This window comes from Mirounga angustirostris, unplaced genomic scaffold (genome assembly GCF_029215605.1).
Source record: "Mirounga angustirostris isolate CCGP_5_RB_7025 unplaced genomic scaffold, mMirAng1.0.hap1 SCAF_9, whole genome shotgun sequence".
Taxonomy (NCBI): domain Eukaryota; kingdom Metazoa; phylum Chordata; class Mammalia; order Carnivora; family Phocidae; genus Mirounga; species Mirounga angustirostris.
In genome coordinates this window covers 11,349,481-11,361,538 of record NW_026991717.1, presented here as the reverse complement: position 1 = coordinate 11,361,538, position 12,058 = coordinate 11,349,481, and positions in this window count along the sequence as shown.

Genomic DNA, 12,058 nt, shown 5'->3' with positions numbered 1-12,058 from the left:
CAAGGGGGATGTAAGTATGACCTCACTTCAGCCTCTATACTTTGCAGCAGATTTGTTGTTGTTGTAGAATAAAAAGGGATGGTGGCTGCAATTTCTTAAGGAATCACTAATAATTGCCAAGGGACACTTTCCAGGCATTTGACTTAGAAACCGCAGGAACAGAAGACCACACTTAGACTTTGCATTTTTAAGTGGGTATAGTGTGATGTTCTGGGTGTGCAGTTCTAGTCCCCAATATAGTAGCACTAGTTGCAAGTAACTATTTACATTTAAGTTTAATTAAAATCAAATAAAAAGTCAGTTCCTTAGTTGTACTAGCTGTATTTTGAGTACTCAAAAGCCACATGTAGCTAGTGGCTCCCATGTTGAATAGTGCAATATAGAGCATTTCCATCACCACTGGAAGCTGTACTGATCAGAGCTGTGGCTTTTGCCACTACTCCTGCTAAGACAGTGACTACTGACCACTTCCTCCTCCTCCCCTCACACACACACACACACACACACAAGCAGGCTGAGTCCAAAGAATTGTCACTAATCTCTGAGCTGGTATTTCCCTGGATGTGGCCACATTCCATCAGTGGTGGGTTTTTGTTTGTGTTTGTTCGCTGACACTTCCTACTCCCCATGGTGCTCTCACTACCACCACCATTTCAGACACTTTGATACTCAGCATAAGAAAACCAGTGTCATGAAGCCTCAGGGGTAGGCAGTCAACCAAGGGATTCTCTTGTCATAATCTCTGTGGAATCTGAATCACTTCATGACATGGACATCCCAAGACTAATAAGGCATCCTATGCCCAAAAGAGCCCACACAGAGTGAGCAACATGGTGGCTTGTATGGACAATGTTATCGAATCCTCTCAGGGGCTGGTTGTCCCAGTCAAACTGGAATAGAAGCCATTCCATTCAGAACCTAAAGAGTTTATTGATCCCCAGAATCCTGCATTCCCATCAAAACCATCAACTGATGTCATTCTTCCAAGATTGGAAAGGAGAGACCAACACCCTCTAATAGAGACAGAAGTCACTGAGGTTGGACTTGGACTCCAGCTCTACCCATTCTTTTTTTTTTCTTTTTTTATTCTTATGTTAATCCCCATACATTACATCATTAGTTTTAGATGTAGTGTTCCATGATTCATTGTTTGTGCATAACACCCAGTGCTCCATGCAGGATGTGCCCTCCTCAATACCCACCACCCGGCTAACCCATCCTCCCACCCCCCTCCCCTCTAGAACCCTAAGTTTGTTTTTCAGAGTCCATCGTCTCTCATGGTTTGTCTACCCCTCCGATTTCCCCTGCTTCATTCTTCCCCTCCTGCTACCTTCTTCTTCTTCTTCTTTTTTTTTCTTAACATATATTGCATTATTTGTTTCAGAGGTACAGATCTGAGATTCAACAGTCTTGCACAATTCACAGCACTTACCAGAGCACATACCCTCCCCAGTGTCTATCACCCAGCCACCCCATCCCTCCCACCTCCCACCACTCCAGCAACCCTCAGTTTGTTTCCTGAGATTAAGAATTCCTCATATCAGTGAGGTCATATGATACATGTCTTTCTCTGATTGACTTATTTCGCTCAGCATAATACCCTCCAGTTCCATCCACATCGTTGCAAATGACAAGATCTCATTCCTTTTGATGGCTGCATAATATTCCACTGTATATATATATATATATATATATATATATATATATATATATATATATATATATATATATATCACATCTTCTTTATCCATTCATCTGTCAATGGACATCTTGGCTCTTTCCATAGTTTGGCTATTGTGGACATTGCTGCTATGAACATCAGGGTGCACATACCCCTTCGGATCCCTACATTTGTATCTTTGGGGTAAATACCCAGTAGTGCAATTGCTAGGTCATATGATAGCTCTATTTTCAACTTTTTGAGGAACCTCCATACTGTTTTCCAGTGTGGCTGCACCAGCTTGCATTCCCACCAACAGTGTAGGAGGGTTCCCCTTTCTCTGCATCCCACCAACATCTGTCATTTCCTCACCTGTTAATTTTAGCCATTCTGACTGGTGTGAGGTGCTATCTCATTGAGGTTTTGGTTTGGATTTCCCTGATGCCGAGCGATGTTGAACACTTTTTCATGTGTCTGTTGGCCATTTGGATGTCTTCTTTGGAAAAATGTCTGTTCATGTCTTCTGCCCATTTGTTGATTGGATTCTTTGTTCTTTGGGTATTGAGTTTGATACATTCTTTATAGATTTTGGATACTATCCCTTTATCTGATATGTCATTTGCAAATATCTTCTCCCATTCTGTCAGTTGTCTTTTGGTTTTGTTGACTGTTTCTTTTGCTGTGCAAAAGCTTTTTATCCTGATGAAGGACCAATAGTTCCTTTTTTGCCCTTTCTTTTGCTTTTGGTGATGTTTCTAGGAAGAAGTTGCTGTGGCTGAGGTCGAAGAGGTTGCTGCCTGTGTTCTCCTTTAGGATTTGGATGGACTCCTGTCTCACATTGAGGTCTTTCAACAATTTGGAGTCTATTTTTGTGTGTGGTGTAATGGTCCAGTTTCATTCTTCTGCATATGACTGTCCAATTTTCTCAACACCATTTGTTGAAGAGACTGTCTTATTTCCATTGGACATTCTTTCCTGCTTTGTCAAAGATTAGTTGACCATAGAGTTGAGGGTCCATTTCTGGGCTCTCTATTCTGTTCCAGTGATCTATGTGTCTGTTTTTTTGCCACTACCATACTGTCTTGATGATCACAGCTTTATAATAGAGCTGGAAGTCGGAATTGTGATGCTGCCAGCTTTGCTTTTCTTTATCAACATTCCTCTGGCTATGCGGGGTCTTTTCTGGTTCCATACAAATTTTAGGATTCTTTGTTCCATTGCTTTGAAAAAAGTAGATGGTATTTGGATGGGGATTGCATTAAATGTGTAGATTGCTCTAGGTAGCTTTGACATCTTCACAATATTTTTTTTTCCAATCCATGAGCATGAAACGTTTTTCCATTTCTTTGTCTTCCTCAATTTCTTTCATGAGTATTTTATATTTTTCTGAGTACAGATCCTTTGCCTCTTTGGTTAGATTTATTCCTAGGTATCTTATGGTTTCAGGTGCAGTTGTAAATGAGATCAACTCCTTAATTTCTCTTTCTTCTGTCTTGTTGTTTGTGTATGGGAATGCCACTGATTTCTGTGCATTGATTTTATATCCTGCCACTTTACTGAATTCCTGTATGAGTTCTAGCAGTTTTGGGGTAGAGTCTTTTGGGTTTTCCACATAAAGTATCATATCATCTGCAAAGAGTGAGAGTTTGACTTCTTCTTTGCCGAATCGGATGCCTTTATTTCTTTTTGTTGTCTGATTGCTTTGGCTAGGACTTCTAATACTACGTTGAATAGCAGTGGTGATACTGGACATCCCTGCCACATTCCTGACTTTAGGGGGAAAGCTCTCAGTTTTTCCCCATTGAGAATGATATTCGTTGTAGGTTTTTCATACATGGCTTTTATGATATTGAGGTATGTACCCTCGATCCCTATACTCTGAAGAGTTTTGATCAAGAAAGGATGCTGTACTTTGTCAAATGCTTTTTCTGCATCTATTGAGAGGATCGTATGATTCTTGTTCTTTCTTTTGTTAATGTATTGCATCACATTGATTGATTTGCGGATGTTGAACCAACCTTGCAGCCCAGGGATAAATCCCACTGGGTCGTGGTGAATAATCCTTTTAATGTACTGTTCGATCCTATTGGCTAGTATTTTGGTGAGAATTTTTGCATTCATGTTCATCAAAGATATTGGTCTGTAATTCTCCTTTTTGATGGTGTCTTTGTCTGGTTTGGGGATCAAGGTAATGGTGGCCTCCTAAAATGAGTTTGGAAGTTTTCCTTCCGTTTCTATTTTTTGGAACAGTTTCAGAGAATAGGTATTAATTCTTCTTTAAATGTTAGGTAGAATTCCCCTGGGAAGCCATCTGGCCCTGGGCTTTCGTTTGTTGGGAGATTTTTGATGACTGCTTCAATTTCCTTAGTGGTTATAGGTCTGTTCAGGTTTTCTATTTCATCCTGGTTCAGTTTTGGTAGTTGATACATCTCTAGGAATGCATCCATTTCTTCCCGGTTATCTAATTTGCTGGAATAGAGTTGCTCATAATATGTTCTTATAATTGTTTGTATTTCTTTGGTGTTGGTTGTGATCTCCCCTCTTTCATTCATGATTTTGTTGATTTGAATCTTTCTCTCTTCTTTTTGAAAAGTCTGTCCAGGGGTTTATCAATCTGGTTAATTCTTTCAAAGATCCAGCTCCTAGTTTTGTTGATCTGTTCTACTGTTCTTTTGGTTTCTAGTTCTTTGATTTCTGCTCTGATCTTGATTATTTCTCTTCTCCTGCTGGGTTTAGGCTTTATTTGCTGTTCTTTCTCCAGCTCCTTTAAGAGTAGGGTTAGGTTGTGTATTTGAGACTTTTCTTGTTTCTTGAGAAAGGCTTGTATTGCTATATACTTGCTCTTAGGACTGCCTTTGCTGTATCCCAAAGATTTTGAACAGTTGTGTTTTCATTTTCATTTGTTTCCATGAATTTTTTAAATTCTTCTTTAATTTCCTGGTTGACCCATTCATTCTTCAGTAGGATGCTCTTTAGCCTCCATGTATTTGAGTTCTTTCCGACTTTCCTCTTGTGATTGAGTTCTAGTTTCAAAGCACAGTGGTCTGAAAATAGGCAGGGAATGATCCCAATCTTTTGGTACCAGTTGAGACCTGATTTGTGACCTAGGATGGGATCTATTCTGGAGAATGTTCCATGGGCACTAGAGAAGAATGTGTATTCTCTTGCTTTGGGATGGAATGTTCTGAATATGTCTGTGAAGTCCATTTGGTCCAGTGTGTCATTTAAAGTCTTTATTTCCTTGTTGATCTTTTGCTTAGACGATCTGTCCATTTCAGTGAGGGGGGTGTTAAAGTCCCCCACTATTATTGTATTGTTGTCTATGTGTTTCTTTGCTTTTGTTATTAATTTCCTTATATAATTGGCTGCTCCCACGTTAGGGGCATAGATATTTACAATTGTTAGACCTTCTTTTTGGATAGACCCTTTAAGTAGGATATAGTGTCCTTCCTCATCTCTTATTACAGTCTTTGGTTTAAAATCTAATTTGTCTGATAAAAGGATTGCCACCCCAGCTTTCTTTTGGTGTCCATTAGCATGGTAATTGGTTTTCCACCCCCTCACTTTCAATCTGGGGGTGTCTTTGGGTCTAAAATGAGTCTCTTGCAGACAGCGTATTGATGGGTCTTGTTTTTTACTCCAATGTGATAGCCTGTGTCTTTTGATTGGGGCATTTAGCCCATTTACTCAGGGTAACTATTGAAAGATAGGAATTTAGTGCTATTGTATTGCCTGTAAAGTGACTGTTACTGTATATTTTCTGTGTTCCTTTCTGGTCTATGTTACTTTTAGGCTCTCTCTTTGCTTAGAGGACCCCTTTCAGTATTTCTTGTAGGGCTGGTTTTGTGTTTGCAAATTCCTTTAGTTTTTGTTTGTCCTGAAAGCTTTTGATCTCTCCTTCTATTTTCAATGACAGCCTAGCTGGATATAGTATTCTTGGCTGCATATTTTTCTCATTTAGTGCTCTGAATATATTATGCCAGTCCTTTCTGGCCTGCCAGGTTTGTGGATAGGTCTGTTGTCAATCTAATGTTTCTACCATTGTGAGTTACAGACCTCTTGTCCTGAGCTGCTTTCAGGATTTTCTCTTTGTCTCTGAGACTCGTAAGTTTTACTATAAGATGTCAGGGTGTTGACGTATTTTTATTGATTTTGAGGGGGGTTCTCTGTGCCTCCTGGATTTTGATGCCTGTTTCCTTCCCCAATTAGGTAAGTTCTCTGCTATAATTTGGTCCATATACTGTCTGCCCCCCCCTCTCTTTCTTCTTCTTCTAGGATCCCAATTATTCTAATATTGTTTCGTCTTATGGTATCACTTATCTCTCGAATTCTGCCCTTGTGATCCAATAGTTGTTTATCTCTCTTTTTCTCAGCTTCTTTATTCTCCATCATTTGGTCTTCTATATCACTAATTCTCTCTTCTGCCTCATTTATCCTAGCAGTTAGAGCCTCCAATTTTTATTGCATCTCATCAATATCCTTTTTGATTTTGAATTGGTTAAATTTTAGTTCTTTTATTTCTCCAGAAAGTGTTTCTCTAATAACTTCCATGCTTTTTTCAAGTCCAGCTAGTATCTTTAAAATCATCATTCTGAACTCTAGTTCTGACATCTTACTAATGTCCATATTGATTAGGTCCCTGGCAGTCAGTACTGTCTCTTGTCTTTTTTTTTTTTTGAGGTGATTTTTTCCATCTTGTCATTTTGTCCAGAGTAGAATAGATGGATGAGAGAACAAAATGCTAACAGGGTAACAATGACCCCAGAAAAATATACACTAAACAAATCAGAAGCAACCTGAAACTGGGGGGAAAGAAAGGGAAAGAAAGAAAAAAGGAAAAAAGAGAAAAAGAAACAGAATATGATCAAATATGATCAGGCTTGTGCATCGATCAGTGCCACACACTAGATTTTGGGCATATTTTGGTTTGTTAGAAGAAAGTGCCTCCCAAAATTTTAAAGAAAGTAAAACTTATACATGTAAAAAATAAGGGTAAATATGAAGGGATGGAATATGAGTGTAAAGATGAAAATTATAAAAGATTTTATAAAAGGAATTGATAAGAAGTTGGTTGAAAAAGAAAGAAGAGAATTAAAAAAAGAAAAAAGGGAGAGAATGTGATCAGGCAGGAGGTTAGAACAAAGCCACACATTAGAGATTTAGGGTATATTTTGGTCTGTTAGAAGAAACTGTATCCCAAAATTTTAAAGAGAGAACAACTTATATACCAAAAATAAGGTTAACTACTATGAAGGGGTAGAATATGACTCTAAAAATGAAAAATAAAGATTTTTTTTTAAAAAAAGGGATTGATAAGATATTGGTTGAAAAAGGGAAAAAGAAAATTAAAAAAAAACAAAACAAGAAAAAAAAGAAAATTAAAAAAATTAAGTTTGAAAGACTCAGGAATCATGGGAAAAAAGCCATGGATTCTATGTGCAGTATTCCCCTAGTGCTGGAGTTCTGCCATCCTCATTGATCAGTAAACTTGGTCTTGGCTGGCTGTTCTCACTGATCTTCTGGGGGAGGGGCCTGTTGCCGTGGTTCTCAAATGTCTTTGCCGGAGACGGAAATGCCCCACTCTTGCCGGGTGGGGCTAAGTAATCTGCTCGGGTTTGATCTCAGGAGCTTTTGTTCCCTGCAAGCTTTCCGTACAGCTTTGGAGGACGAGAGTGAAAATGGCAGCCTCCCAATCTCTGCCCCAGAGGAGCCGAGAATCCGGGGCCCCACTCTTCAGTGAGCCCCCAGAGAAAAGCAGTCACTCCCATCTCCTCTGTCTCCTCCCACACTCCATGCTTACCCAGTCGGTGACCAAGTGTTTCTATCTCTGGCACCCGACCCCGGGTGGAGTCTCCAAACCCAACAGATTCCTGCGGTGCGCTCCTGCACCACTCCTCCCGGGGGAGGAAGGGGAGTCTCCCCAGATCTGCCACTTGTTGGGTCCCTGCTGGAGGAGCAGTGGCCTGACTGTTCCGCGGATCAGGGTTTATGGCAACCCCGAGCTGAGAGCTCACGCCTCGGCTCCATCTCTGCAGCCAGCTTCCCCGTTCGGATACCTGGGAGCTCTGTCACACTGAGGCACCCCCGGTCTTTCTGTGACCCCGAGAGTCCTGAGACCACACTGTCCTGCGAGGATTCCACCCCCTGCTTAGCCACTGGAGCGACATCCCTCAGCGGAGCAGACTTCCAAAAGTTCCAATTTTGTGCTCCGTGGCTCTATCACTTGCGGAAGCAGCTGACGGAGACCCCTCCCCCGCCATCTATCCTCCCAAATATTGCCTCGGATTCACTTCTCCGCACATCCTACCTTCCAGAAAGTGGTCGCTTTTCTGTTCAGAGAGTTGCTGCTATTCTTTTCTTCGATCTCCTGTTGAGTTTGTAGGTGTTCAGAATGGTTTGATCCCTATCCGGCTGAATTCCTGGGACCAGATGAAATCCAGGTCTCCTACTCCTACGTCATCTTGCTCCTCTCCTCTATTTTTTATTTTTTGAGGAATCTTCATACTGTTTTTCACAGTAGCTGCACCAATTTCTCCACATCTCTCCAACACTTATTCTTTTCGATACTAGCTGTTCTAACAGGTATAAGATGTTATCTCATTGTGGTTTTGATTTTCGTCTCCCAAGTGATGAGTGATGTTGAGCATCTTTTCATGTGTCTGTTGTCCATCTGTATGTCTTCTTGGGAAAATGTCTATTCAGGTCCTCTGCCCATCTTTATTTGTTTTTTTGGTGTTGGGTTGTATAAGTTCTTCATATATATTTTGGATATTAACCCATTATTAGATATAGCATTTGCAAATATCTTCTCCCATTCAGGAGGTTGCCTTTTTGTTTGTTGACGGTTTCCTTCACTGTGCAAAAGCTCTTTATTTTGGTGTGGTCCCAGTAGTTTATTTTTGCTTTTGTTTCTCTTGACTGAGGAGACAGATCTAGAAAAATGTTCCTAAGGCCAGTGTCAAAGATTTTATTGCCAAGTTCTCTTCTAGGAGTTTTAGGGTTTCAGGTCTCACATTTAGGTCTTTAATCCATTTTCAGTTTATTTTTTTGTATGGTATAAGAAAGTTCAGTTTCATTCTTTTGCATGGAGCTGTCCAGTTTTCCCAGCATCACTTATTGAAAAGACTACTTTTTCCTCATTGTATATTCTTTTTTTGTCATAGATTAATTGACCATGTAAATATGGGTTTATTTCTGAGTTTTCTATTTTGTTCTATTGATCTATATGTTTATTTTTATGCCAGGACCATACTGTTTTGACTACTACAGCTTTGTAGTACATCTTGAAAGCTGGGATTGTGATACCTCCAACTTTGTTCTTCTATAAGATTGCTTTGATATTTGAGGCCTTTTGTGGCTCTATACAAATGCTAAGATTATTTGTTCTGGCTCTGCAAAAATGCTGTTGGTACTTCGATATGGATTGCATTGAATCTGTAAATTACTTTGGGTAGTATGGACATTTTAATATTGATTCTTCAAGGTATTTTAATTTTGAAATAATCAGATATATCCTTTTATTGATGGATTTTTGTATTTTGGATCTTCTTAGAAAATCCCCAAACCATAAATGTGTTCTGTTTGCCCTAAATCCTTTATAGTTTTAAAACATTTTAAACTATGTAAACCATGTAGGATTTATATTTTTCATTGGTCAGAGGCAATGAGTTAAATTTGTTTCCAAAGTGTCTCCCCAAACCATTAGTTGAATGGTCCCATGTTTTCCCAGTAATTTGAAATGCTTTCCTTTAATATATTCTAAGTCTCCATATATATAAGTGTCTGTTTATGGAAGCTACTCTGAGCCTTTGATCTATTTATCTGGTTTGTGCAAATGCCACACCTCTTTAAGTACTAGAACTTTTTTTAACATGTTGATTTTTGAGAAAGCTACTCTTCCTGTATTGTTGTTTTTTATTTTTATTTTCAGAATTAACATGCCTGTTCTTGAGCATTCCATTTGAATTTTGCAATCAGTTTGTGAATTTCCATAGAAACTCCTGTTGGTATTTTCTTGGGGATTGCATTGAAATTATTTAGGGAGAAATTACATTTTCCAAATATTTAGCCATCCAATTTTGGAATATGGCAATGCTCTTTATTTTTTGTTATTACCTTTGTCTTTGAAAATTGATTCACAGGTTTTATTTTTTTTTAATAAATAGTGCACCTTTCTGTTAGTCATTTTTATAGGTTATGAATGCTGCTTTTATAAAGGAGACCACATCATTATTGTGATTATTATTAAGTATGAAGTAATAAACCTGTGCACATGAACTGGGCTGAGTACAGCCTTTTCTGGGCTATGATTCTGCATTTTTCTTTTTTAGAAATTTGAAAGCTAACAGGTAGGAAATTTATATTCATCAGTGCTCAAGCAACAGAACTATATATACTCCAGACAGAATGTATATGCAGATTTTTTATCAGTAAGGGATGATCATGAATCTGAGCCTACACAAGTAGAGAAGTGGTGACATCAACTCACCCCATTACTAACTTATACCAATGATTTAATCACCAAGACGAGCCATCCATTCACATTAATCTAGAAAAGATGACCTTATATTGTCTCCCCCCCACTTTTTTTCCGATACAAGAATCTTTAGAATACCAAAAGCTTCAGTTTCTGGTAAACATTTAGAAAGATCATTACATGGTCTTCCAAAGAGTTGAGGATAATACTAGTTTGGCTGAACTTTATTTTTAGTCTTGCAGGTTAGATAATGAATTGGGTTTGATCTGATGGTATATTTCAGTGCAGCTCGAACTTCTCAAAGCTAACTATGGTGTAGACTTGGAGGACATTTTCAGGGGTGCAGTAAGATATTGGATGTGCCCACTTTTACTTCTGCAAGAGTTTTGTATGAAAATTTCTTTTTCATGTACGAAGATGTAAAAGTGATTGAATTGCTCTTCCATACCAGTAGAAGCTTGTGACCCTCTCTGACAACCATCTCAGAACTCAATAACCAGATGGTTTTATTTTCCTCTGTGATTACTGGGAAAGACACTTGTCCTCTTCTGGATTTTTTTCCAGTGGTAAAATCAAGTTTTGTGCCTTTCTTATCTCTACTTCACAGACATATTTCAAGTATCTAAGAAGTACACCAATGTAGATTGCCACCCAAATTCATAAATGATGAGCTGTATATAAATTCATTTACCTAACAGATACCAATTGAGACTTTCAGAGTGATAAACATTAGGCAAAGATTTAGAAATGAAAACGTATACCTGTGGGTCATAACTATAGGAATAATTAAAGTATTGGACATTGGCACAAGGGAAAAAAACTCCTTTATCATTCAGGGTTTGCACTTTTGGGCCCCGCTATCATTACTAGCTATGGAATTTATAAGAATTAAATAGTTTTTATTTTTTATTTTTTTAAAAAGACCTTATTTATTTGACAGAGAGAGATGGAACACAAGCAGGAGGAGTGGGAGAGGGAGAAGCAGGCTTCCCCCGGAGCAGGGAGCCCGACGCAGGGCTCGATTCCAGGACCCCGGGATCATGACTTGAGCCGAAGGCAGACGCTTAACGACTGAGCCACGCGGGCGCCCCAGAATTAAATAGTTTTTCAACTCAATTTTTAAAGTTGTATTGATCCAGATCAGCATATGACCATTAGATACTTGGAGAGTTTAAGGAACAATAAACTATTTAAATTTGTGAAGTGACCACATTATATTATATTCTTTGTCCTTTATTTAAAATAAAATTCTCAACCCAGGGTGCATATCATCCAGTTGAAATGTTTGCTTAATTGACTTCATCAACAAAATGCTACATCTTTTATAGATCTATTCTTACACAAAGATTAAGAGGATTGGTGTCTGTATGTGTGGTTTATAAAACCATCATAGTCCTAGCTTTTCAGAAGTATGTTGTGTTTATAAGGGTTGAATGCATGCTGATTTGGGGAAAGGAATTAATATATAATTTGAATTCAGGGTACAAGCCTTTAAAAAAATATGATCCAGCTTGGAGAAGCATTTCTGAAATACCTCCAGGGAATAAATTTCTTTTATTAATCCAATCAGCCATTGATGTCATTCTTCCAATTTAATTACGTTTATCTGCCAATGGGTGACTCTGCTTCTTATGCATGTAATTTCAGTGGGTACAAATGGTGATGGCAAATAATTGTCCTCAGGGAGATAATTGCTGTTATAATTATTTACTCATGCAAGTTAGCTCTGTTAGAAAGTTCATCTTCTGTTGGATACCTGGCAATATGAGGGAACATATTTCCTTAGACATTTTCTGGGTACCAGGCACTGTGCTAAGTGCCTTATATACATTATTCCACTGAATCCTCATGATATTCCTACAAAATGGGCATGATTACCTTCATCTAATTAATGAGAAAATTATAACTGCATAGATGGCAAG